Below are 25,214 nucleotides of genomic sequence, written 5' to 3'. Positions count from 1 at the left end.
ATGTTTTCTTTAATTTTTAAACCTTTATCGAAATGACTTTGATCACTACTTTTATTAAATTAATTGGTTTACACGCATTTTTTATTTGTATTCATTTGTCACGTCATTTTAATTAACGTATTAACTTCTTCAGTTACTCTTATTTTTTCTGCCTATCATTCTTTTTCTACTTAGAATAGATGTGCATGTGAATTTAATTATTTTTATTTATCTATCATAATTTTCAAACATTTGGAAATGCCGATCGACTCTGCAGAGGTGTCAATAACGTATTTTGCGCAATATGTACATCTTTTTGGATGACAATCATCATACGGATATTTAAAACATAAATTTTTATCTCACTGTGGACAAAATAAGATTATAAAATAGAAGTTAATATATAACAATAACCAAAATCACAGGAACAAGGATTTCAGGTGGAAAAGACTGATAGGAAGAAAAACGAGAGCAACTGAAATATTTTATTTGATGACTAACATGACGTGAAAAAAGAAATAGGAAAAAATTTCATTTGAACCAATTAATTGAATAAAAATAATGATCCAAGAGATTTCGATAAAGATTTAAAAATAAAAAACTTCAAAGCACCTGACAAGATTTGAACCCATATACTTATGCTTATGAAGTCACTACCTCGACCACTACGCTGTGCAACCAGCGTGTAAATTAATGCTTTTTTTTAAGCTGTAAATCATTACGAGGAATTCCCAATTTTTTTGTCGATTGCTCGCAAACGGAGGCTCACCAGGGTTAGTGAGTGCTGGGTGTGATTCCTTGAACCTTAACCTCCACCAATGCATTGATTGTTTCAAAAAGTCAATCCTATCGCTGGGGACCTCTCCTTTTGAGCAACGATGACGTAACAGGGCTACCATGGCTACGTAAGGACGAATTCTGCAAGCAGGGAGGTTCCGATCAAGCTTTTCGGAAGATTTGCCGGAACTGGTAGTAGCCTCCCATTAATTCCCAATCCGAACCCACTTCTGGCCCGCTACCAGCTCGCCTGATATTCAAATGAAAAGAACCGACGAGCAATAACCTGCCGGATTTCCAAAGCCCGCTCTACCCATTGGAATAGAAAATGGAAAATACAAATAAATAAATCTGTGACCCTTTGACAATGGTCGTGAAGCCCTCGGTCGAAAGCTCGGCGAAAGGCTGGATGCACGAGAAGATATCATTCTGTTAAATCGCCGCGACACTTTGCCTCATATTTAACAAGGGAAATCGCCCAACTGCCGTGCATGAAAACCGTTGGCATTCAAAACAGCTTCTAGTCATCCCTGATTGGACAAATGTATGGTTTTCAAGGGAATCATATGCTATTCTTCCCGCAAAAGGAGGCACACTCAAGTAGCGATAATTGAGGTAATTAGCGATCACGCAACCTTCTCTTCGCAGTACACAACAAAGGCTCAGTAATATTGTGATATGGTGGTTGTGATGGCCAGGGGAGATACGACAATTCATCCTCGTCCTGGGAGATGCGAGATGTGTGAATGGGGGCCCTGTCGTCTTCTTAAGTAATAGAACCCAGTACGTTGTCCTCGATGGTGAGTGTTCATCGGAGGTGAGGGTATCACCGGGAGTGCCCTAGGGAAGTGTGGTAGGTCCGCTGTTGTTTTCTATCTACAAAAATGATCTTTTGGATAGAGTGGATAGCAATGTGCGGCTGTTTGGTGATAATGCTGTGGTGTACGGGAAGGTGTCGTCATTGAGTGACTGTAGGAGGATACAAGATGACTTGGACAGGATTTGTGATTGGTGTAAAGAATAGCAGCTAACTCTAAATATAGATAAATGTAAATTAATGCAGATGAATAGGAAAAAGAATCCCGTGATGTTCGAATACTCCATTATAGTGTAGCGCTTGACACAGTCACGTCGATTAAATATTTGGGCGTAACATTGCAGAGCGATGTTAAGTGGGACAAGCAAGTAATGGAAGACGTGGGGAAGGCGGATAGTCGTCTTCGGTTCATTGGTAGAATTTTGGGAAGATGTGGTTCATCTGTAAAGGAGGCCGCTTATAAAACACTAATACGACCTATTCTTGAGTAATGCTCGAGCGTTTGGGATGCCTAACAGGTCGGAATGAGGGAGGGCACAGAAGCAATTCAGAGGCGGGCTGCTAGATTTTTTTACTGGTAAGTCTGAGCATCACGTGAGTGTTACAGAAATGCTTCAGGAATTCGGGTGGGAGTCTCTAGAGGAAAGGAGGCGTTCTTTTCGTGAATCGCTACTGAGGAAATTTAGAGAACCAGCATTTGAGGCTGACTGCAGTACAATTTTACTGCCGTCAAGTTGTATTTCGCGGAAAGACCACAAAGATAAGAGAGATAAGGGCTCGTACAGAGGCATATAGGCAGTCATTTTTCCCTCGCTCTGTTTGGGAGTGGAACAGGAAGAGAAGACGCTAGTTGTGGTACGCGGCACCCTCCGCCACGCACCGTATGGTGGATTGCGGAGTATGTACGTAGATGTAGATGTCTTTGAACACAGTATCATCATTAGGGAACAAACATTGTACCATGGAATGGACCTGATCAGCCAAAAAGGTCACAAAAACCTTGGTAGTAATGAGAGCTCCCAGAGTAACGACAGGGCCGATGGAATACCAAAACCTGGCTGCCCATATCATCAGTGAATCCCCGCCGTGTTTCAGTCTTGGGAAGGAAACTTGACGAGGAGCTGGACACAATGTGAAAAAAGGCTCATCTGACAAAAATGACCTCCTTCCACTGATCCATAAAGCAGGTTTTATGTTCTCGGCATTATATTTTCCTGTTACGGCCACTTGCATCACTGAGGAGTTCTTTTTGGAATTGTAGCCTCGCCCTGTAATTCCACATTTAGGGAGCTCCCTCCTCGTTGTTTTTGTGGCGACTAGGTTCGTGAGTGCGACGTATTAGTTCTGCAGGGACTTTTGCAGCTCTGCCCCCTCATTTTTCGCCACAATCCTCTTCAATGACCGTCTGAAATGCTCGCTCAACAGAGTTTCGTCCGCGTTGTGACTTACATGATTTTACGCTTTCCCTGTATGCGGTATAAATTTTCGATATGGTGCCTCTTGAAACACCAAGCACTTCGGCTCCGTTGGTTACAGAAGCACCCACCATAGGAGCGCTAACAAATGGTTCAAATGGCTCTGAGCACTATGGGACTTAACATTTGAGGTCATCAGCCCCTAGAACTTAGAACTACTTAAACCTAACTAACGTAAGGACATCACACACATCCATGCCCGAGGCAGGATTCGAACCTGCGACCGTAGCGGTCGCGCGGTTCCTGACTGTAGCGTCTACAACCGCTCGCCACTCCGGCCGTCGGAGCACTAACAATTTGCCCAGGATCGCATTCACTTAGCTGACATAATGTACTCACAACAACACAGCACACTGTTCTGGCTACGACTAACACTTGCAACGTGTTGAGGACACTGCACAACATGTTGAGGACATTGCCGTCCGTGGCCAAATACAAGAGCGCAATCTGAAGGTTTCGCTAGCACTGGCATTTATGTTCAGGCACTCATTCCTCAAGGTGTTTTCATATCTTTGTTCAACCCCTGTATTTTAATGAAACTTGGCACAGCGTGAAAACAGTTCAAGGTCTATCAGTAGTGCCACGACGACCAATAGTTTATAAGTGTTCAAATGTGTGTGAATTTCTAAAGGACCAAACTGCTGAGGTCATCGGTCCCTAGAGTTACACACTAATTAAATCAATTTAATGTAACTTATGCTAAGAACACCACACACAACCATGCCTGAGGGAGGACTCCAACCTCCGGCGGGAAGGAGTTTCTAAGTAATACGACCAGTCTCTCTCTCTCTCTCTCTCTCTCTCTCTCTCTCTCTCTCTCTCTTTCGTGGCACGACTGAATAAACTGAAGTAATGCATACTTGACGTTGAAGGAAATATTCGTAATCGGGAAGTTGGGACTATACGCTAATTACAAATACAGAGTTTGTGGAGGCATTTTACCATCAATTCACATTACCCTTACATGGGCTTGGAAGAAAATGGAGTGGTGTGTGAGGGCAGTGTAGGATGACGGGTGGGAAGGGACGGGTGTATCAAAGAACACTAATGTTTATCAAATCTTGAATGCCAACCATAAAATCCGCATGTAGCGAAACGAGACTTATCAAAAGTTTTAGCTTGTCAATGTTCATAACTAAAAGAGTGATTACCAGCAGCAGTAATACCACTTTTTGTTCTTCAGTGTACTAGCCGAAAAAAGGATGATCTATGTTCTTTTGTTGAATGAATACGACACATGTAATATCCTCTGTAGCTGTAATGAAGGCAGCAGCTAGTACACGCTGAAATAAACAGCACCAGCAAAATCTGATATCGTTCCACCGACAGCGTAGCGATCGTCATCCAGTTACTCGAAATTTGAGATCTGCTACAGGAGCTGTCTACCGTTAAAGCTACACCAAATTATTTTGCGACTTATTCATGGATGAAACGAGATGTTGCAAAAAAAAAAAAAAAATGCAGCGTTAAATAATCAATCACAGGGAGCTTCAAATATCTCGCGAGAGCATGTCAGGTGCGATCTCAGAAAAACTGATCAAGACCTGTTGGCGGGGCCTGCGAATCTTCCCAGAGATCGTAAGAACAAGATGAGGGACACGACAGGGTTGAAAAATTCTGATAAATGATAAAGCGACGTTTAAAGCCACAATATCACAACTATTACTCCATCAATCTAACATGTCCACAGCATGAACAAAAGAACCAAGCCCCCCAAGTTACACGTACTGACGCCGCTCTTCGACATAGGAAACACTTTGCTGGAAAACTAACGGAAAGGTAGATGTTAGACATTTCCTCGTCATCATGGTCGTTGTATAATGGTTTCAGTACCATATACTGCAAATACAATAGTGGAAATCAATATAAAGATATGGATATTTATAGGAAAATTAACACTGTTGCCGAAATAGCTGTGCACAGTGTATATGCAACAGTATGAGATTAAATACACCGAAACATGCAGACAAATGGTATAGAATTTGATTTCAATAGTACAGTGTATAACAAGACATCAACAATTCAGCGGTAGAGGGTGGAATTCGTCATAAAGGCAGTCGGCTCTGTGCGGTGTTAGTGTGTGCGTACGTGTCTACTGCAGGTAGGAAATAGACACCACTAGTTACAATGTGTGTTGCGTACATAAACCACGACTGTGACAACGCCACACGGAAATAAGTTATCAGGTGATGAAAAAGCAAAAATCGGTGCTTACAAGGAAATGTAACACTCTAATCGTCAAATCGCCACGAAATCGAACCGTTCAAGTACAGAGATTGATGATTTCGTTAGATTGGGGGCACGATAGGGATAGAACGGAAAATATGGGCGAAGTACTCCACTCCTTAGGTGAGTGGTCGGCGCATCTGACTGCCATGCAGTGGGTCTGGCTTCGATTCCCGGCCGGGACACAGATTTCCTCCGCTAGGAGACTGCGTATTGTGCTGTCATCATCATCGACAAAAGTGTTCCCCAATGTGGAGTCAACTCCGCGGCCGAGCGTCCCCGGTTGGGCCTCCCGGCTATCAATGCTATACGGGCATTTCATGGATAAAGTAGAAAAATATCCGAGTCATCGAAACTTATCTTTGCGCAAAACGACGACAGCAAAATCTATTGTTCTTGTTAACTTGTTGCTGGTTATACAGTTGCCAATAACTGCCAGATGTGTACGAAAAATGTTGTCAAATGGCAAACATCTTGCACTCAAGAAACGATTGCAGAAACGTGCTCTAACACTCAAACATAAAGAGGCTACATTGGAGTCTGCTGGAAAACATGAACTTCATAGTGGGATAAACTTAGTTTCAGTGATGAGAAAAAGCTTAATATAGATGGTCCAGACAGATTTCAATATTGTAGGCATATATGAGAACAGCGCAGCAAGTAGGAAAGAGCACAATTTTTGGTGGCTGAAGTGCAATGATTTGGACAGACTTCTGCACTAAAGGTAAAGCACGCATTGCTTGGCTGAACACTACAATGAAGTCTAAAGTGTAGAATGAGATTTTGGAAATTTGTGGTAAGTTTCTATGGGACTAAACTACTGAGGTGATTGGTCCCAAGGCTTACACACTACTTAATCTAACTTACACAACTTACGCTAAGCGCAACACGCACACACCCATGCACGGGGGAAGACTCGAACCTCCGACGTATGGGGCCGCGCGAACCGTGACAAGGCGCCTAAGACCACGCGGCTGGAAACAGATGCTAGAGACAAAGCTGATCGGAATGTATGAGGGCCTAGGGGGCGTGGGTCTAATGTTTCAAAAAGATAATGCATCTGTGCATGTTACTATTACAACCAAAAACTGGTTTGAAAATAAAGGTACCGACGTATCGCACTGGCTTGCACGTAGCTCGGATTTGAACACCATGAGAAATCGCTGGTGATTACCTGCAAGACGTGTTTATCACCATGGAAGGCAATCTGAGGCCGTATGTAAGCGGAAAAGGGCAATAAGAGAACAATGGGCCACAATTTCAGCGCAAGAAACTCTAACAAAATCAATGCCGAAGAGAATTTTTGAGGTAACTGGGAAGATCGGAGGTTGGACAAAGTACTAACAGTGCAATTACGAGGTGCATTCAAGTTCTAAGGCCTCCGATTTTTTTTTTCTAGTTAACTACTCACCCGAAATCGATGAAACTGGCGTTACTTCTCGACGTAATCGCCCTGCAGACGTACACATTTTTCACATGATTCCATGGCAGCGGCGAAGGAGTCTGCTTTGACCACCGGAAAAACGCTGAGGCAATAGCAGCACGGCTGGTGAATGTGCGGCCACGAAGAGGTGTTTCATTGTTGGAAAAAGCCAAAAGTTACTAGGAGCCAGGTCAGGTGAGTAGGGAGCATGAGGAATCTCTTCAAAGTTGTAATCACGAAGAAACTGTTGCGTAACGTTAGCTCGATGTGTGGGTGCGTTGTCTTGGTGAAACAGCACACGCGAGCACTGGCGGTTACCCGAAATTTTTTTGGTGGCGGTGAATCTGTGTGCTTCGATTGAGCTGACTGGCGCTTTGTTTCTGGATTGAAAAATGGCATCCACGCCTCATCCATTGTCACAACCGACGAAAAGAAAGTCCCAGTCATGCTGTCGTTGCGCGTCAACATTGCTTGGCAACATGCCACACGGGAAGCCTTGTGGTCGTCCGTCAGCATTCGTGGCACCCACCTGGATGACACTTTTCGCATTTTCAGGTCGTCATGCAGGATTGTGTGCACAGAACCCACAGAAATGCCAACTCTGGAGGCGATCTGTTCAACAGTCATTCGGCGATCCCCCAAAACAATTCTCTCCACTTTCTCGACCATGTCGTCAGACCGGCTTGTGCGAGCCCGAGGTTGTTGCGGTTTGTTGTCACACGATGTTCTGCCTTCATTAAACTGTCGCAACCACGACCGCACTTTCGACACATCCATAACTCCACCACCACATGTCTCCTTCAACTGTCGATGAATTTCAATTGGTTTCACACCACGCAAATTCAGAAAACGAATGATTGCACGCTGTTCAAGTAAGGAAAACGTCGCCATTTTAAGTATTTAAAACAGTTCTCATTCTCGCCGATGGCGGTAAAATTCCATCTGCCGTACGGTGCTGCCATCTCTGGGACGTATTGACAATGAACGCGGCCTCATTTTAAAACAATGCGCATGTTTCTATCTCTTTCCAGTCTGGAGAAAAAAAATCGGAGGCCTTAGAACTTGAATGCACCTCGTACATAACACACCAGTGAGTGTTATTATATCAATTTCCATCCAGGAAATGCAAACGCCTTATTTTATTACTCACGTTATGAAAGAAGCTATGCAATTTTGTTGGGATTGTTTATGCCCTATATTATCGACTTCTTTCATAATATGAAAGAAGCTATGCAATTTTGTTGGGATTGTTTATGCCCTATATTATCGACTTCTTTCATAATATATTCGAGACATAGACGCTATGTACTATCACTTTCATAGGAACCCTGCCTATATACTAATTTCTACTACTTTATTAGAATAAGTAATGATATACGCACATGTATTGATTTAGGCAAGATCCAAAATTTAAAAAGCAGTCAGATTCCTTATTATTAGAACCACACAATAGCCCTAACTGAAATTTCCACAAACAAACAGAAAAAACGACAAAATGGATCACATTATAACCAACTTTGATTCCTGATAACACTATATTGGTTGTCTCCATGGGCGTCCGCAAAAATTTTTAATGGGGGGGGGGGGGGGGAGAAGGATGGTAGAAGACTCTAAAACTGCTCTTGCGGCCGCCTATGGTTTTCTCTAGTGCAGTTAGTCAACAACAACGAATGGAAGAACTTCAAATGGTTCAAATGGCTCTGAGCACTATGCGACTTAACATCTGAGGTCATCAGGCGCCTAGAACTTAGAACTAATTATACCTAACTAACCTAAAGACATCACACACATCCATGCCCGAGGCAGGATTCGAACCTGCGACCGTAGCGGTCGCTCGGCTCCAGACTGTAGCGCCTAGAACCGCACGGCCACTCCGGTCGGCGAAGAACTTTAATGAGCAAGTTTGAAAGTAGGCCTGAAATTAAATTAATTATAATGAGACTAAATTATGTAGAACAATGAAGCCAAAGAAGCAATTGATGAGTTTTTGTATTTGAGGTAATCGAAGGCAATGACAGCAAGGAAAATCATACAAAGATAGAAACAGGAAAACTATCCTGGAGTGCTTTTAGCAAGCTAAATAAGAGTTTTCAAAACTAGAGTTCCGCTGTGTCTGGAACAGAGAACTTAGGTTCAGTGCGCAATACCGGTGTGGCACGTGAGACATGGAATGAGAGCTGCTCAATAAGCAATTTAGCGACACCTATTAGGAATTACTTAGGAAGAAAGGAAAACAAGCAAATAGATTAGGAAACAGATTGGAGCGGATGACATAAATATGACCATAATGAGAACGAAAGGGAGGTTTGTCGAGCATGAAAACGAATGCATGGTAGATGGGCAACAAGTGCTTTTCTGTATTGTAATACACATTGAAGTGACGCCCTAATGGACGATAGGTAGGTGCTATAGGAAAATTTGCAAGAGCAATATACTGTAGCAGAAGACTGCAATGAGCTGAAAAGCCTACAGAAAAACTTTATCCAACATTTGATGTCAAATGGCTAATGATAATGATGATGATAGCAAATGGTGAATTAGTGAAGAATTAACACTCATATTCTAATCTTGTAGAGTACTGAAAAATTACTACAAAATAAAATGTGGATGCACACATTAAGACATATGGAGACACGTACAAATATGAAAAACCTGTTTCAACCTGGTATCAGATCATTAATCATAGCAACAAAGAAGATATATCGGTTCGCTGGTGGGCTTGATGTATAAGAAGATAAAAGTGTACGTACTTTATAGGAGTCTCTAGTTGGGATTGAGTTTCTGCAACGAGCTGACTTAGGCCTGTGCGAATAATGGCTATCAGTGCGGAGATTTAACGAACGCGACGCTGTGGCCGAATGGACGATCCGAGAGCAGGCACGGGCCACCCCCGACACAGGCGTGGGTGGCGAAGCGGCTCGCTGGGCAGGGTTCCGGCCACCTTACGCTCCAGCTGCCGCTAAAACTGCTTTGCTGTGCGCTTCCGGTCTGCTGCAGCCCTGCGCTACCTCCAGCGTCAAAAAGCAACATCGCCACAAGCAAAGGCTCGTGCCATAAACAACGCAATCAATATGCAGTCGCGGTTTGAACCGACACAAAATTGTAGGATGTCATTTCACATCGAGACACCACGTGGATAGCCCTTTCGAATTCTGGTGGTGGAAGAGATTTCATCGTGGGAATGAAGCCACGCTTCAGTGGTTCACAGATGTCGCGCCGGATAATGTTGTAAATGCTGAACAATATTTCAACAAGACAGTTGCTCGTCATCTTCATGTGCTTATTGGAGTAATACAGCAGTTGCTCGCCAGTATATGCTGGGTCGCTTGAAAAGAGCAAGCGCCAAGGGTTGTGACTATAATGTCATCGTAGTGGAATCACAGGACGTCGACATCCAGAGTCCTCTAGCAGAGAAACGAGCCTCGGTCTTTGCTTGCGCGAAGCGGAAAGAGAGCGGCAGCAAATCGCTGCCCCGCGCGCGCATAGGAAGTGTGTTAGCGCCACGTTTAAGTGTCCTTACTTCGATTCCCCGGCTGTGTTGACTCAGATTCATTCGTCTGAGGCCGACGATGCCTTAGTACCATCAGTGCTGGTTCGCATGCCTTGCTAATTTGAAATCCCGTGTCTCTATTAATCAGATCGTTAGTTATATGTATTTCAACTGCTTGTTTAACGATGGAGTCCCAATAAGTGGAGGCGGACGAAAGAATCTATGTCTCTCCGTAGTTCAGCTATATCCTGTGCCAAGACAGTGTTCAGAAAAAGTAGACTTTTCTGGCTGACCCAATCTGGTGCGACGTCTGTGTTCAGCACATCTGTTTTTAATAGTGCGAGACGTCTGGCCAATGTATGAATTGCCACATTAGCACGGGATGTTATCTATCCCTGTTCTCCTTAAACCTAGGTGGTCTTTAACAGAACCAAACATCGCCGACATTCGCGCTGGACAGCGGAAGACATATTTTATATATGTTTCTGGATTAGCCTGCCGACCTCTAAGGACGCGCCACCAACATAAGGTAGAAAAACCATTCTTATGGAATTTTCAGTTTCTTCTGGCTGTTCTTGAGGTTTAGTGCTTCTGGTTGCAATGCTTTTCGAATCTGCTTAGAAGAGTACACGTTTTGGACACACACACAGCTAAGCTCTGCTGATAATCTCTCTAGATCTGAGATAACACTAGCCCTGAGTGTGAATGTGTGATCACTGCGTTGAGATGGGTGATCGCAGCTCGAAGACATATGACAATGTGAGTTGGCTTACTAAAAACACTGTGACCCAGGCAGGAACATCTTCTTTTCCACGGAAAGACATCTAAAAACGGTATATCTCCATTTTTCTGCACTTCCATGGTGAAGCAAATGCTCGGATAGAGGGAGTTACGGTGTTCCAGTAATGAAGCGTTGTTGTCCCCTTGGCCATCCCACAAAAGTATCGTCCACATACACCCAGAAACATTTAGTTCTAAAACCGTCGACTGAAGTGTTGCCTCGGCTTACTTTTTATTTAACGAATAATATTTTGAGTAAAATGACGGTGTTGGTGTGGACAGATCTTTGTCTCCCATAGTAGTTAACGTTTTTATGGACGCTTGCTAGGACAAAGGACTTCAGTGCGCCATTTTGGAGCCTAAAGGTCTGGAGATGCGTGGACGACACCTTTGTGATACGGCCACAAGGGACAGCAACGCTTCCTTCATTTCTGGAACACATTAACTCCCTCCATCCGGGCATTTCCTTCACCATAGAAGTGGAGAAAAATGTACACTCCCCGTTTTTAGATATCTTCGTGCGTGAAAAAGGAGGTATTTCCTTGGGTCATAGCGTGTTCCGTAAACCAACTCACATTGGCGTATATTTACGAGCTGCCATCACCCATCTCCACACAGGAAGAAGCAGGTATCGACAAAACCTCTAGCAAATTAGTCAGACAGATACAGACACAGCTCCGAAAGTCAAATTTCTAGGAGAAGTTGCTGAACCCCTCAGAACTAAGCAAGGCGTTCGACAGGGCGATAGGCTCTCACTGATTCTCTTCAAATCTGGTCTTAGACAAGGTCATGAGAGAGTGGGATAAAGAACTACAAGAGAAAAATATCGAAGTAATGCATTTGGGACGAGAAAGAGAAAGATTTGAGGTGAAATGTCTCGCTTTTGCTGTAGTAATTTCTAAAGACAAAACAGGTGCAAAGATAATGATAGAAACAATACACGAAATTGCACCTCAGTTCGAATTACTAATGTATGAAAAAATGGAATACATTGAACATAAACAAAACAAATCACAGACACAATCAGAAAGCGTAAATTAAAGTTTTACGGTCGTATTTACCGAATGAATGACAACAGGATAATGAAGAAATTTTTGGTTTCATTTTTAAATTAAAAAATACCACGGGATGACTGGAAGAGACGAGCAAAGACTTGAGAAAGCTTAACCTAACAGAGGATACCATATGAACAGGGAATGTTTCAGGCTACTGATCAGCACTGCAAAAAAATTCCTGTTCAACAACCGAATTCGCAACGTAGGAGAGTGATGCAAATCAAGAGAAGTTCTGGGAAGATAAAAAGAAAAGGATTGTGTCTTTGTCTTAAGTTCTAAGTGGTCTACAACTGTCCAAATTCTACAATAAAAAATATTCCTTTCCTCGTCTACTCTGCGGGGAACCACCTCAATCCTGATCTTATCAGTCCACCTAATTTTCAAAATTCTTCTGTAGCGCCACATCTCAAATGCTTCGATTCTCTTCTTCTCCGTGCTCCAGGCGTACATTCTCATAAATTTCTTTCTCAAATTAAGGTCTGTGTCTGACACCAGAAAACATCTCTTGGCCAGCAATGCCCTCTTTGCCTGAGCTAGTCTCCTTTTTATGTTCTCCTTGCTTCGCCCGCCATGGGTAATTTTGCCTCCTAGTGGAGGAATTCCTTAACTTTATGATAACTAACTTTGATGCTGCGTTTCTCGCTATTCTCATTTCTTCTACATCTCATTAACTATGTCTTTTTCCGGTCTACTCTCAGTCCATAGTCTGTATTAATTAGTATGTTCATTCTCTTGATCTTGTAATTCTTCTTCATTTTCACTAAGGGCAGCAATGTTGTTAGTGCGAATCTTATGACTCATGTCCTTTCACTCTGAATTTTAATCCCACTCTCGAACCTTTGTTTTATTTCCATCATTGCTTCTTTAATGTATAGATTGAACAGTAGGGACGAAAGGCTGCATCCTCGTCTTACATCCTGTTTAATCCGAACACTCTGTTCTTATTTTTCCAATCTTATCGTTCCCTCTTGATTCTTGTGCATATTGCACAATACCCGTTTTCGCTTACAGCTTACTCCTAATTTTCTCAGAATTTCGAACATCTTGCACCAATTTACACTGTCGAATGCTTTTTCTAGGTCTAGAAGTCACATGGACGTGTCTTGATTTTTCTTCAGCCTTGCCTTTATTTTCACGCGCAACGTGGAAGCTGCCTCTCTCTCTGGAGCCTTTACCTGTCCTAAGGCCAAACCAATCGTCATCTAACTAGCGCTCAATTTTATTTTCCATTCTTCTCTGTATTATTGTCACCAGCTTAGATGCACAAGTGATGTCAAGCTGAGTGTACGATAGTTTTCGCACTTATCCCCTTGCTGTCTCCGGAATTGGGTGGATGATTTTTTCCGTAAGTCTGGAGGTAAGTCGACAGTGTCACGATACTACACAAAAACTTGAATAGTCGTTCGCTGACCGCTTCCGATGGAATTTTATCTATCCCTTTTACTTTACTTGATCTAAAATTCTCCAGAGCTCTTTTACATTATGACTCTAATACTGGATACCCTATCTCACCCACATCGACTACAACAGGCTGAGTCAGTCCTAACTACGATCATTTTTTCGATTTCTTTACACCTTTCCTGCAGCCATTTCGCCTTGCCCTCCCTGCACTTTCTATGTATTTCATTCCTGATGAATTGATATTGTTGTTTCCTGTCTTTCCCTGAACATTTTTGTATTTCCTTCTTTCGCCGATCAACTGGAGTATTTCATCTGATAGCCAAGGCTTCTTCGCAGGTAACTTCCTTGTATCTGTGTTTATCTGTCCGACATATGTGATTGCCATTTCAGAGATGTCCGCTCCTCTTCAAGTGAACTTCAATATCCCACTTCCTTCCGCACTGATTCTTTCGGACTATTCTTTCTTCAGTCTGTTCTTCATGATTACTAAGTTGTGAGCTGAATGTATACCTGCATCTACAACCCGCCATTTGATTTCGCAATCTCTGTCTGACTATGATGTAATCCGACTCGAATCTTCCCGTGTCTCCGGGTCTTTTCTAAGTATACTTCTTCCTCTTGTGATTCTTGAACAGAGTATTCGCTATTACCATCTGAAATTTATTGCAGAACTCAATTAGTCTTTCTCTTCTCTCATTCCTACTGGCAAGCCCACATTCTCTCGCAATCCTTCCTGCTATTCCATCCCCTACTATCACGTTCCAGTTCCCCATGATTATTAGATTTCCATGTCCCTTTACACGCTGAATTACTCGTTCAATACCGTCATATAGTTCCTCTATCTCTTCATATGCTGTTCGCTTAGGGAACATCAATTAATTACTTGAGCTCAAAATAGGAGTAGGAGGGGGAGGGGGCGACAAAACGTCAAGAAATTCCATTTAAAAGGGGGAGAGTGCAATGAAAACCTGAAATCAACTTTTTAATTCAGAGAATATATATTAATATTCCGGACAACATTTTGTTTTATAAAATTAATACCGAGCATAGACAAATTAAAGCGCCCACCAATTTGTATGGCTTCTATGAACCGAACTGAATATTTTACATGCGTGCATGCCCGAAATTTCTCGTTATAAAACAAGTGCCGCAGAAGTGTCAGATTTCATTTGGGGAATTCTCTGCCACGCCGGACGAAATCACTGCGTATCAGTCAGTCGTGATATTATCCAACGCATATAAAGGCGAAGTTATAGTTTTCGCTATGAATTTGTATCAAAACTTTTACAATTCGTATGTTCAGCAGCATGCCGATAAGCCAAAACAATGGTGTGAGCAAGAAGTTGGTCGTTGGTGGAGGGAAGGTAAGCTGCAGTTCACCGATACGAATTCTCTTAGTAATCACTTCCTCAAGAGATCGAACAGCTACGTAATCACACGGTTCAAAGGAAAGTAAAGACAATGTTGTCTTTCATCTACAACGCAAGTAAAGGTTCAGTGACATTCAGTACATATAATACACTCCTGGAAATTGAAATAAGAACACCGTGAATTCATTGTCCCAGGAAGGGGAAACTTTATTGACACATTCCTGGGGTCAGATACATCACATGATCACACTGACAGAACTACAGGCACATAGACACAGGCAACAGAGCATGCACAATGTCGGCACTAGTACAGTGTATATCCACCTTTCGCAGCAATGCAGGCTGCTATTCTCCCATGGAGACGATCGTAGAGATGTTGGATGCAGTCCTGTGGAACGGCTTGCCATGACATTTCCACCTGGCGCCTCAGTTGCACCAGCGTTCGTGCTGGACGTGCAGACCGCGTGAGACGACGCTTCATCCAGTCCCAAACATGCTCAATGGGGGACAGATCCGGAGATCTTGCTGGCCAGGGTAGTTGACTTACACCTTCTAGAGCACGTTGGGTGGCACGGGATACATGCGGACGTGCGTTGTTCTGTTGGAACAGCAAGTTCCCTTGCTGGACTAGGAATGGTAGAACGATGGGTTCGATGACGGTTTGGATGTACCGTGCACTATTCAGTATCCCCTCGACGATCACCAGAGGTGTACGGCCAGTGTAGGAGATCGCTCCCCACACCATGATGCCGGGTGTTGGCCCTGTGTGCCTCGGTCGTATGCAGTCCTGATTGTGGCGCTCACCTGCACGGCGCCAAACACGCATACGACCATCATTGGCACCAAGGCAGAAGCGACTCTCATCGCTGAAGACGACACGTCTCCATTCGTCCCTCCATTCACGCCTGTCGCGACACCACTGGAGGCGGGCTGCACGATATTGGGACGTGAGCGGAAGACGGCCTAACGGTGCGCGGGACCGTAGCCCAGCTTCATGGAGACGGTTGCGAATGGTCCTCGCCGATACCCCAGGAGCAACAGTGTCCCTAATTTGCTGGGAAGTGGCGGTGCGGTCCCCTACGGCACTGCGTAGGATCCTACGGTCTTGGCGTGCATCCGAGCGTCGCTGCGGTCCGGTCCCAGGTGGACGGGCACGTGCACCTTCCGCCGACCACTGGCGACAACATCGATGTACTGTGGAGACCTCACGCCCCATGTGTTGAGCAATTCGGCGGTACGTCCACCCGGCCTCCCGCATGCCCACTATACGCCCTCGCTCAAAGTCCGTCAACTGCACATACGGTTCACGTCCACGCTGTCGCGGCATGCTACCAGTGTTAAAGACTGCGATGGAGCTCCGTATGCCACGGCAAACTGGCTGACACTGACGGCGGCGGTGCACAAATGCTGCGCAGCTAGCGCCATTCGACGGTCAACACCGCGGTTCCTGGTGTGTCCGCTGTGCCGTGCGTGTGATCATTGCTTGTACTGCCCTCTCTCAGTGTCCGGAGCAAGTATGGTGGGTCTGACACACCGGTGTCAATGTGTTCTTTTTTCCATTTCCAGGAGTGTATATCAATACAAGGTCAATTTTTTAGGGCCTATCAAAATGGTTAACATTATTTTCATAGAGCCTTTAATTCCGTCTGTCACTGGCTGTCTGAGTACTACTCAAGGTTGACTTGTTTAAAACAGTGTTTTTAATCATACGTTAAAAAAAACTGTTTCATAAACTTTCTAAATAAAACATGTTTTATTAAAGAGTCTTAATGTTAAAAACAAATAAAAAATACATTTTGCGTATTTTTACTCTACTACGACGGAAACCTGAACTATCGTTGTAGGCGTTGGTTTGTTGTCGAATCTGAACTGTTCATAGTAGCTTAATCTCTAGCCTATATTCCTATTTTTTAGCAAATCCTATTCCTGTTATACCACTTTCTGCTGCTACTGATACTACCCTATATTCATCTGACCAGAAATCATCTTTATTCCATTTCACTTCAATGAGGCCTACTGTATCTAGATGGAGCCTTTCCATTTCACTTTTCAGATTTTCTAGTTTCCCTACCATTTTCAAGCTTGGGACATTCCACGCCCCGACCCTTAGAACGTTATCCTTTCGTTGATTATTCGTGTTTTTTTCTCATGGTCACCTCCCCCTAGCCAGTCTCGTCCTGGAGATCCAAATGGGGGACTAATCTGGAATCTTTTGCCAATGGACATATCATCATGACACTTTTTCAGATACAGGTCACATGTCCTGCTGCTACACGTACTGTGTCTTTAAAGCAGCGGTTGCCACTGCCTTCTGCATCCCCATGCCGTTGATCATTGCTGATTCTTCCGCCTTTTATGGCAGTTTCCCATCCCAGGGGCAAGAGAGTGCTCTGAATTAGAGATGGGTCGTTCGCGAACTAATGGGTCCAAATGAACTTATAGTTCCGAGAACGGGAAACGGTCGGTCTCGGTCTCGTTCCCGCAACGGCACGTCGGCCGGTCTCGTTCCAGCCTCGGTCCCGTTCCCGTCTGTCTCGGTCTGCATCGACAGGACTCTTTCTTCTTCGCGTGGCGACTCGTCGCAGTTCCACTGCCCACTGCTCCTAGTTAGTTCAGTATTGAGTTGTTCGTTTCGTTCACTGCGCACGCCCGTTCTACAGGGTGTTACAAAAAGTTACGGCCAAACGTTCAGGAAACATTCCTCACATACAAAGAAAGAAAATATGTTATGTGGACATGTGTCCGGAAACGCTTACTTTCCATGTTAGAGCTCATTTTATTACTTCTCTTCAAATCACAATCATGGAATGGAAACACACAGCAACAGAACATACCAGCGGGACTTCAAACACTTTGTTACAGGAAATGTTCAAAATGTCCTCCGTTAGAGGATACATGCATTCCACCCTCCATCGCATGGAATCCCTGATGCGCTGATGCAGCCCTGGAGAATTGCGTATTGTATCACAGCCGTCCACAATACGAGCACGAATAGTCTCTACATTTGGTACCGGGGTTGCGTAGACAGGAGTTTTCAAATGCCCCCATAAATGAAAGTCAAGATGGTTGAGATCAGGAGAGCGTGGACGCCATGGAATTGGTCCGCCTCTACCAATCCATCGGTCACCGAATCTGTTGTTGAGAATCGTAAGAACACTTCGACTGAAATGTGCAGGAGCTCCATCGTGCATGAAACACATGTTGTGTCGTACTTGTAAAGTCACATGTTCTAGCAGCACAGGTAGAGTATCCCGTATGAAATCATGATAACGTGCTCCACTGAGCGTAGGTGGACGAAACTTAAATGAGCTCTAACATGGAATTTGAGCGTTTCCGGACACATGTTCACATAACATCTTTTCTTTATTTGTGTGTGGGGAATGTTTCCTGAAAGTTGGGCCGTAGCTTTTTGTAACACCCTGTAGATCTGTTTCAAACCTTGAACTCTGGACTTCTGGTTGTTTTCGTTTTCTATTCAGCGGCCACGATTGGTAATTAAAATATATTTTATAATTACATAAAAATAACGTGGTATGTAATACATACATCTTTTCAGGTAAAAGGTCATGTCAGCTTACTTCACTGTGTCTATAAACAGCAGAAGACATGCTTATAAAAAAGACAAGTTTTTTTGTTATTACACATGCAAAGGAAATCGGCACGGCACACACGAGTGGCTGTTTTCCGCCTTTTTTTGATCGCGCGAGGGAAAAACGAGTCTCAAAGTCTCAGTACGAGCTCTTATTTCCCTCGTCTTTGAATGGTGATCACTGCGCGATTTGAAAGTTGGTTGTAATAATATATGCTCTACATCTTCAGTGAAGATCGGATTTCGGAATTTAGTGAGCAGCTCCTTCCGTTTAGCGCACCATCTATCTGCAAGTGTGTCCCACTTCAAACTTTCTATGAGATTTACAACGCTGTCGCAATGGCTAAATCTACCAGTCACGAATCTTGCCGTTCTTCTTTGGACCTTCTCGATTTCTTGAATCAGACCCAACTGGTAAGGGTCCCATACAGACGAACAATACTCCAAGACTGTACGAACTAACGTGTTGTAAGTTATTTCCTTTGCTGAAGGACTGCATCGCTTCAGGATTCTACCAATAAACCGCAATCTAGAGTTCGCCTCAACCGTTACTTGTGTAATCTGATCATTCCATTTGAGACAATTTTGAATAGTCACACCCAGATACTCGACGGATGTTACCGCTTCCAAAGCCTGGGCATTTTTTTGTACTCTTACATTAATGGGGATTTTTGCCCTGTTATAAGCAGTAGGTTACACTTATTAATATTGAGAGATAACTGCCAGTCATTACACCACGCATTTATTTTCTGCAAATCCTCATTGATTTGTTCACAAGTTTCGAGTGACACTACTTTCCTGTAGGCTACAGCATCGTCGGCAAACAGTCTAATGCCGCTGTCGATATCATCAACCAGATCGTTTATGTAAATCGTATAAAGCAGCGGACCTATTACGCTGCCCTGGGACACACACCTGACGTTACGCTTGTTTCTGTTTCAGAGCGACATACTGCTCCCTGTCTGTCAGAAAACTTTCTATCCAACCGCATATGTCAACGGATAGACCGTAAGCGCGCACATTTTGGAGCAAGCGACAGTGCGGAACTGAGTAGAGCGCCTTTCGAAAGTCGAGAAATATGGCATTAACCTGGCAGCCGGTATCTTAGAGCCTGTTGTATATCATGCGCAAAGAGAGCCAGTTGTGTCTCGCATGACCCCTGTTTCCTAAAACCGTGTTGGTTTATGCAGATGAGCTTCTCAGAGTCTAGAAAGCTCATTATGTATGAACACAAAATATGTTCCACGATTCCACAACAAATTGATGTCACTGAAATTGGCCGGTAATTATGTGCATCCGATTCTCTACCCTTTTTGTAGATTGCTATGACCTGGGCCTTCTTCCAGTCCCGTGGAACTTTCCGCTTCATGAAACTAGAAACTATGGCGGCTGAAGTGGGAATATTCCGTGATGTCCTCCAACAAATGCCGCATTTTTTCAGTCGAAATTGGACGAGAAAAATGTGTGTTCTACTATTTATTTAATTCCCTCCACCCCACCCCACCGCGTATTAATGTCATGTTAACATGACTTTTATCCATGAATTTGCTTTGGACATGACATTAAATGAAGTTATATTCTGGTTCCGATTTAAACATATGCATATCTCTTCTACAAAAGTATGTCGAAGTGCATGGAAGAGGGCATCTACCATTGTCACACTTGTTAGGGCTACTTCTCATTTCCTTTGCGTATGGAAGTCGTGAAGAATGATTGCTAAAATGCCTATGTGTGCTGTAACTACGGTAAATTTGTTTTCGTGGTCCCTACGGGAGAGATACGCAGGGGGCAGATACTGAAACAAGAGAAGGTAGTGATACTTGACGTTGAGGTCTGGAACTAAGTCGACGTTCTAACTAAGGCCAAACGTGTTCAGTTGGGTTCAATTCGGGACTCTGTGTAAGCCAGTTTGTTTCAAGAATGTTACTGCCCACAAAAAGTATCGTCTCCAAACTATTATAAGCAGTATGCTATGCTGTAAAATGTGTTCATATCCTTCCGCATGTAATGTTTTGTGAAGTACAACAGGCAGACCACACACTAACTACAAAAAACATCCCAAAACTGTAACATCCCCTCAGTACTTCACTGTTGGCACCAAACATGAAGGCAGTACCGTTCCCCAAACTCAAACCCTTATATAGGATTGCCACAACGTATAGCATGATTAGTCACTCTAATCACTCGTTTCCAGTCATCCGCCGACCAGTGGCGTCGCCCATTCACTTGCCATTGATTAAGAAAGGAGAAACTCAGGAGAAGTTTCTCGTCCATTGTACCTCATTCCTTTTAACGCCCTACGCACACTGTGCTAACGAAACTGCTGATAGCACTTTGCCACTCATTAGTGACTTTTTAAAGCACCCACCGCGATGCTCGACGTTCCCTGCCAGATAGTACACGAGGTCTGCCTGGTTCAAAATGGTTCAAATGGCTCTGAGCACTATGGGACTTAACAATCTGGGGTCATCAGTCCCCTAGAACTTAGAACTACTTAAACCTAACTAACCTAAGGACATCACGCACAGCCATGCCCGAGGTAGGATTCGAACCTGCGACCGTAGCGGTCGCGCGGTTCCAGACTGAAGCGCCTAGAACCACTCTGGCACATCGGCCGGCGGTCTGCCTGTCTTGGCTCATCTGCGGTGGTTCCTTCGCGATTCCAATTCACAATCGTATCACCAACAGTGGACTTAGGTAGCTTTAGACGGGTTGAAAGGTACCGGAGAGGTTTATTATTCAGGTGACATCCAATGACTAGTTCACGTTCGAAGTTACTGACATCTTCTGACCGACCCATTTTGCTGTTACTTCTTCTCTACTGACCAAAAAAAAAAAAAACCACCACCCGCCTCCCTTTATACTGGCGGGTCTGTCTCTCTACAGCTACATCCACACACTACAAATCACCGTGATGCGCATGGCAGAGGGTACGTCCCACTGTACCAATTATTTGGCTTTCTTCTCGTCCATTCACGTATGGAGCACGGGAAGCATGACTGTTTGAATGCCTGTGTGCGTACAGTAGTTATTCTAATCTTATCCTCACGATCCCTACGTCAGCGATACGTAGGGGACTGTAGTATATTCCTAGAACCAACATTTAAAGCCTGTTCTTGAGACTTTGTTAGTAGAATTTCTCAGGATACTTTAGTCTGTCTTCAAGAGTCTTCAGTTCAGTGCCTCCAGTATCAAACAAACCTGCGCAATTTGTGCTGCCTTTCTGTGTATAAGTTCAACATCTCCTTTTAGTCCTATCTGGAATAGGTCACACACACTTGAGCAATATTCTAGAACCAGTAGCAAGAGTGATCTATAAGCAATCTCCTCTGTAGACTGATTGCACTTCCCCAGTTTTCGACCAATAAACCGAAGTCTGCCACCTACTTTACCCACGACTGAGCCTCTTTGATCATTCCATTTCTATCCCCACAAAGTTTTATACTCAGGTATTTGTCTGAGTTGGCCAATTCCAACAGCGACCCACTGTTATTATAGCCATAGGATACTAAGTTTTGCAGGCCGGAGTGGCCGAGCGGTTCTAGGCGCTTCAGTCTGGAACCGCGCGACCACTACGGTCGCACGTTCGAATCCTGCCTCGGACATGGATGTTTGTGGTGTCCTTAGGTTATGTAGGTTTAAGTAGTTCTAAGTTGTAGGGGCCTGATGACCTCTGCTGTTAAGTCTCATAGTGCTCAGAGCCATTTGAACTATTTGATACTAAGTTTTTCCGTTTTCTGAAGTGCACACTTTTACATTGCTGAACAATTAAAGCAAGTTGCCTATCTTAGTACCTCTTTGAAATCTTGCCGAGCTTTATTGAATATTTATGCAGCTTGTTTCAGACAGTATTTCATTATAGATACCTGCCATCACGTGCTGATACACAACATGAACAGCAAGGGCCCCAACATACCTCCCAGGGCGCACCTGAAGTTACTACTACATCTGACGATGACTTCCATCCAAGACAGCATGCTGCGTTCTTCCTTACCAAAAACTCCTGAATCTAGTCACAAAATTCACTTGATACCCCATATGACAGTACCACACCTAAGCTTATTGTAAAAAGTACAGAGTCAAACGCTTTTCGGAAATCATGAAATATTGCATCTACCTGACTGCCTTCATCCATAGCTTTCAGTGTGTCATAAGTGAAAAGTGCGATTTGGGTCTCACGTGATCGAGGTTTTCAGAATCCATGCTTATTGGCGTTGAGGAGGTCATTCTGTTCTCTCGCCATACATACTGGTCATTTGCGCGTTATATATGGTTTCTGAATAATTTTGATCGGATAGGGCATACTCTGACACACACACACACACACACACACACACACACACACACACACACACACACACACTGCAAATTGGGTTTGAAAAAATATGAATAAAACAGTACGTTTAATGTTTTACCTTAACTGTGTTGTATTTTGTTGAAGCTGCTGCCGACGAATAAAACCACACAGAGCTCCTCCTCAGGTATAAGAATAATTCGTCGCACGACAAAAAAATATAACACTCGCACCATTAATACAAAACGATGGATTTGAAATGCGGGCTCCGGAATACATCGTTTACGAACAGTAGGTAAATCATGATATCGCTTGTACTGACTGAACGTCCCCTTTACTTGTAAAATTATCTAAGCTTCCCCTGTCCAATGAACAAGCAACATTACTGGATAAGAGCGGAAAACACATCTAAAATCTATGTCACAATCCTCTGTATGACCACAATCTGGACAAGATTTTCCGAGTAAGATGTCGCAGGTGGCGATTGAAACGTGAGGACCGCATGTGCTTGCAAATGTTATGGTCCAAACGTCGAAGTAGGAACGCGGATAGGTGACTAACATGGAGGAAATCTTTTCAGTTGTCTTTGATTAAAGTGTGTTGCCACATTAAGGAAAAATGAAGCAGGAGCCGCGAGATGTGCAGAGAGCAGTTAAGCGTTGTCCAAAGGCTCTCTCGCGCCGAACAAAGGCCGGTTATAAAGCGCTGCCATCCCGTCGCACGTGCCGCACGCGTACAGGTTTACCACTGAGTCAGCCGCCGTCCGGAACCAGCTGCCACCTAGCCTCACTGCGACACACGCGAGCGAGCACGCAGACGTGGAGGGGGGCGTAGGTGGAGAGATAAGGGAGGGGAGGGGAGGGGTAGAGGGGAGGAGTGGACAGTGTACTTAGTTGCTAGTTTGTCATCTACAACGCGCTTCGGCTGAGCCCTTCGTATTGCTTCCATACTGAGAGCAAGTATGCAATCTGATATAGAGTGAGATGGAGCAGAGGATACGTATTCGGAAGGGCTGCGGTTCAAATCCCTGTCCAGCCATTCAGATTCAGGTTTCCCATGATTTCCCTGAATTCCGTAACGCGAATGTGGTTTGTTTGAAAGGTAAAGGCCGTTTCCTTTCCTCGTCTTTCCTCGATTGGAGCTTTTATTCCATATCCAACGAAATCCTTGCTAACAGGGCGTTAAACCCAAATCTTCTTTCCTTCCAAAATGACATTCTAACGTGCAAATTATTTCACTACCTCAGAAGAGACGCCCATGTCCGATGGTGAGCGCAAACTGGACCAGACGAAATTCCACGTGAAAAAGTGGAGATGAGCTTTCATCATTTGGCAGATTAAATACATGATCTGTAGAGTGCAGCCAACGTAAGAGGAGTAAGTAACGTTAGGATTTATATCCCGCTAGTGACTTGATCTTAACTGATGAGATAGGCGCTCGAATTGGACACAGGAATTGGGGGGGGGGGGGGCGGGGGGTGGCAGCAAGACGTCGGCCGTAGTCGTTTCAAAGGAGCTTGATGTTATTGAAGAGAACCACAAGAAAACTAGAAAAGGAACGCTTGTTCACCGTCTTAACCACTGCGCTAGTTCCTCCGATGAGGACAGAATAATGTAAATACTACCTACTACAATGGAATACCGATACTATGCGACTCAACGGTTTTATGCTATCACAACACTTCGTATACCACATAGTACAGTGCCACTCAACCAGGGCTTTTCGTCCCAGCAGCGGCGCTTTCACTTAACGAAACTGCCGGGGGGAGCAAGAGGGCGCGGGTCATTGCAAAGAAAAATGGGCTTCTGTGCGTTTGAACAGGCATTCTGTATTTCCTTTGTTGACTTTTGTTTAAACTAGATTAAGACAAGAACTACACGACTTTAATCGTCTAAATTTGATTCGATAATACATGTAATTTAAGTAGGGGTTCTGTCGTGAGATAGTACGTTAGCACGAAGTGGACGAGCTCCAACTCAGATAAGGCTCCAGCAAAGGAAGTTTGCGAAACTAACCACTCCTTTAGCAACAGCGAAGCGTCCATACCAAGAGCAATGAAGCTGCTTGTATGTTTCGGTACATTATGCTTATATTAAACAGATCACACTGAAAAACTGAGGCAGCTGTTCGGGGACATAACCACTATATTTCGGAAGCATATTTTCTGAAGATCTCTGGGGAAAAGAGGTGCTGTCAGTATTCAAATACACGCCTGAAATTTAGATTTACCCCCTTGCATTTCGTAAACAGACAACTACCATTGTGCCCCATTCTGAAAAGACGTTTCTAAATGAAGCTGCACAACCTTTCATACTAAGTGATCACCTATATTCTGATTGACAAAGTGGGTAAGGTAATTAAACTGTTTTCAAACTTCAAAACGAATGTTTGAAGTCTGAGGAATGGGATATTGGAGGCTTGTTAATCGAACAACCTACTTTGAATGGAATATTGGAGGCTTGTTAATCGAACAATCTACTTTCATTGTTCATAAAAACCTATTTCGAAACTTGAGAAAACTTCCTATTAGGTTAAAGC

General features: G+C 43.9%; 1 protein-coding gene across 17 annotated transcripts in view; it reads right to left on the bottom strand.

Annotated features, from left to right (window-relative positions):
• The window catches only part of LOC126354434 (tyrosine-protein kinase Src64B), a 269,738-nt gene that overhangs the window by 219,423 nt on the left and 25,101 nt on the right, over positions 1 to 25,214 (bottom strand). For 4 of the 17 annotated variants that reach the window (XM_050004118.1, XM_050004116.1, XM_050004112.1 and 1 more), the window contains exon 1: positions 22,798 to 23,429. The exons of 11 other annotated variants lie outside the window; for them this stretch is intronic. The gene's annotated coding sequence lies outside the window, so the exon portion shown is untranslated. Of the gene's footprint in view, positions 1 to 22,797; positions 23,431 to 25,214 lie in introns of those variants that run through there. 2 more of the 17 variants (XM_050004107.1, XM_050004104.1) reach the window with 2 other exon arrangements.

Source organism: Schistocerca gregaria, chromosome 3 (genome assembly GCF_023897955.1).
Source record: "Schistocerca gregaria isolate iqSchGreg1 chromosome 3, iqSchGreg1.2, whole genome shotgun sequence".
NCBI classification, from domain to species: Eukaryota; Metazoa; Arthropoda; class Insecta; order Orthoptera; family Acrididae; genus Schistocerca; species Schistocerca gregaria.
The sequence above is the reverse complement of the archived record's forward strand: the minus strand, read 5'-3'. Positions and strand labels throughout refer to the sequence as shown.